The sequence below is a fragment of the Myotis myotis genome, unplaced genomic scaffold (genome assembly GCF_014108235.1).
Source record: "Myotis myotis isolate mMyoMyo1 unplaced genomic scaffold, mMyoMyo1.p scaffold_m19_p_64, whole genome shotgun sequence".
NCBI classification, from domain to species: domain Eukaryota; kingdom Metazoa; phylum Chordata; class Mammalia; order Chiroptera; family Vespertilionidae; genus Myotis; species Myotis myotis.
Window position 1 is genome coordinate 125592 of NW_023416373.1, and position 3490 is coordinate 129081.

General features: G+C 54.2%; 1 non-coding gene across 1 annotated transcript; it reads right to left on the minus strand.

The window, feature by feature from the left end:
- Positions 1-641: 641 nt before the first annotated feature.
- TRNAE-CUC lies at positions 642-713 on the minus strand. The gene has a single exon. It is a non-coding gene; the product is annotated as a tRNA-Glu (tRNA).
- Between the last annotated feature and the right edge of the window lie 2777 nt (positions 714-3490).

The window sequence follows — 3490 nt, forward strand, 5'->3', positions numbered from 1 at the left end:
GACAAGCCTAGTAACAAAGATTTATTCCCAATACTGCCAGAAGCCACTCGGGAAAGAGGCGCCGCTCCTGTCAGAGCCAGGAGGGCACCGTACTGCCTTCAGCAGCAGCGTCATTCATCCCTCGGGCGGCAGTCCCCGGTGCTCCTGGCTCGTGCGCGGGCTTCGCGGTTTTGCTGATACCACGACCTTCTCCTGTTCCTAGTCTGGGAAACCCCAGGCTCCCGAGAGATCACGCAGTCCCGAGACCGCCTCGGTCCCGGGGGAAGTCCCGTGTCGGCATTTCGGGGCGCTCCCAGAATGGGACCGAGGAGCGAGGAAGCCCGGGAGGGAGGGAGTGCCTGTCCCAGCTCCAGCAGCTCTCCCCGTAGGAAACGCACGCACCGCCAGCTGAGACAGATCTGAAAATGACTTCCCAATTTCTTCTTTCATCTTAACAACTATCTTTTCAAGGCGTGATGCTAATATGAAACAACTCCTGAAGTTAATCATCTGTCTCCAAAATGTCCCGCTCAGTGAATTATCCAACTAATGAGTTACATTTTAAAATCACTTAGAGCCGTGCAGAGCTCATTAACAAAATTCTAGAACTTATTGAAAAGTCATTTTGCATTTAAGATACCAAGAATGTCACAAAAACCAACTTCCCTGACCGGGAATCGAACCCGGGCCGCGGCGGTGAGAGCGCCGAATCCTAACCACTAGACCACCAGGGAAGACAGTAACGACTCTTGGACAAAAGTTTATCAGTCAAATGCTCTAATCCTGCGGCCATGGCTTCCTTTCCGATTTCCCGAACTAGTACAAAATTATATTTATTTTTTCATGGACCGCAGGGCACCAGCCAATAAGACCTAGAAAGGGGCGCTGTGCCAACCCGAAGAGATCTGGGGCAGCAGCCGGTCGGGGCCTCTCTGCCCTGGGCGTGGGGATTCCGCCCGAGTAAAGTGTAGCCTCAGCGAGGGCGGCAGCTCCTGTTTCACTAATTTGAAATGGTTTCCTTGTCTTTCTCCTCATAAACTGGTAAGCCTGTCCAAGACGTGTTTAAATATATCTCTGGATTCCTCAAAGTGTTCGTCATGGTGTTTATTTTAAAAATATTTAATATCTAGTGAATAAAAAACTTAAATGACAAGGCCATTCCGCCTAATCTGAAGAGAGCAGCAAGCGGGGCGCCGGGGGCGCGGGGGGCGCGGGGGGCGCGGGGGGCGCGGGGGGCGCGGGGGCGGAAGGTCTCGGAGGCCCCGGTCCACCCCGCCGTCGCAGAGAGAGCGCCTTAGGGATTAAAATAGTGGATCTACCCACTACAAATATGAAAATATTCGTTGAACAAAAAAAAGAGAGAGACAATGTTTTTCTCAAACTCATAAGGAAAGCACAACAGACTCGTGCGAGGAAACGACTGTGCGGGTGGAGGGCCCGAGCGGGAGCGCCTTCTCCCGGGAGGCGCCGTCCGCGGGCAGGAGCGCCCTCCGTCCCCGCCGGGCTGTGCCCCCGTCCGGGCCGCGCGTCTCCCGCTCGCCCTGCGCCTCTTCCTCCCGGCCGCCCGCCCGCCCTCGGCCCAGGGAGTCACCCCCAAGAGTCACCCTCCTCCTCCTGTTCATTTTCTTTCCTGGCCCCTTCCCCTCGTCGTAATCTCTGCGGGTTTATAATGCAAAGGAGACCGGCCCGATAGATAGACATGGAAAGGAAAGTTTAATACGAGGGGCACCGATTCATTTCATTCTCAGTTCCATGCCCCTTTGATATTTATTGCGTCGTGGGCGCCTGCACACCCCTGACGAGAGAGGCAAGGCCGGAACGGACGTTCGTGGACTGAGTGGGGTGGAGAGGGCCCCCGCGGGAGGGGGAGGAGGGAGCGGCGCCCTTGCGGAGCGAAGGGAGCAAAGGACATTTCCTTCGCCTTCTTTTCCCTCCCTCCTAATTGGCTAGCTTTTTGCAGATCCCAACCCATCCTTCCACCCAGAGGAAAAGTTTCCCTCGTTCCCCAGGCGAATCCCTTGCACCTGCGCGTTTGGCTCCTCCGGGCGCCCTCGCGCCCTTCCCAGACTCGCCCTCCTCGCCCATCACCAAACTGGGGCTTGGGGTGTTAGGAGATATGACTTAGGGGCTTGGGGCTGGTGGAGGTGAGCAAAGGAGCGGGAAGTGGGGTCAATGATAAAAACAATGTTAAAAATGTAAAAAAAAAATAAAAAAGAAGGTATAATGTTAAAAAAAAAAGGTGCCAGGATTAAGAAGTATGAATAGATAGGCACAAAACCGCATGGGCTGTAAAGTACAGCCAGGGCACCTGGCCCATCACCCTGTAATCACTGTGCAGTGCCAGATGGGCCCCGAAACAGCCCAGGGAGCCCGTGTGAAGTCATTTGGGGTCAGAGAACAAATGACATCAAGCTTGGGGTCACGCAGGGCTACCTGCGATATTGATGGCAAGAGGAAGAAGGAAGAATGTGAATGGGTGTAAATGTCGAAAGAACCGTATTGGCTCCCCTCCTGCCTCCTCCGCTGAGGTCGGCCTTCAGTCCCCGGAGCCGTCGCCAACAGCTTCCCAGCTTCCGCACGCCTGGGTCTGTTGTGGCACTAAAACTTAGTTTTGTGCAGGATGCAAACTCTTACCGAGCCCTTCCTTCACAGGTTGTTACCGGACAGTGAGGAGCTAGAAAAACTCGAGCGCAGGAGGAATAGGGAAGCTGGGACAAGAACATTAAACAAGGCCACGCAGTGAGGACAGCCCGCAGCCAGCTTGTCACTAACAAGCCATAGCCTCCCGGCCAAGGACCCTGGAGAGCAAATGGTTAAAGGCCTCCCTAAGGGAGAGAATGCGGAAAGAAGGGGGGGAGGGTGGGGAAAGGGGCAGTTTTATGTTTTTTTACTCCCTAAACAGAGAAGCCAGCAGTCTCAAGGCCCCCCAACATAAAGCTACCCGGTGCCTCGCAGGAATGCTGGGAAGACCACAACAAAGTGCAGAGGGACCTTGGAGCTACCTACGCCAAGGTATTCAGCAGAGGACATCGGAGACCTGTGGCAGGAGGGTGTCGCCAGGCACCCCTTCCCCGGGTGAGCGGGACAGCCCCCTGCGGTCTGGGCTGACACAGGAGATAGACTCGCTTGCCTGGCTGCTTTAATAAGTTTGCTTGCTTTACTAAGTTGTCCTTATCACAGTGCCAGCAGGGGCACTCGTTTCAATTTGTTCCCATGACACTGGCAAGAACCAAGGTGGGGACAGCCTCTCCTACGCTGGTCAGTGAGAGCGGCCTGTACAGAACCTGGGGCCTGGGGCCTGGGCTGCCCTGTTCTCTGCTCTCCGGCTGCTCCATTCACTCTTCCCTCTCACTTCTAAGAACTCTTTAGAAATGGCTAATGCTCAGTGTCCTGACCTCCCTCTTTTTTTTATTAAATTTTAAATTTTTAGATAACTGTAGATTCACACCTGCAGTTATACGAAATGATCACATCTTGTAACACTATAGAGCAGCGGTTCTCAACTTGTGGG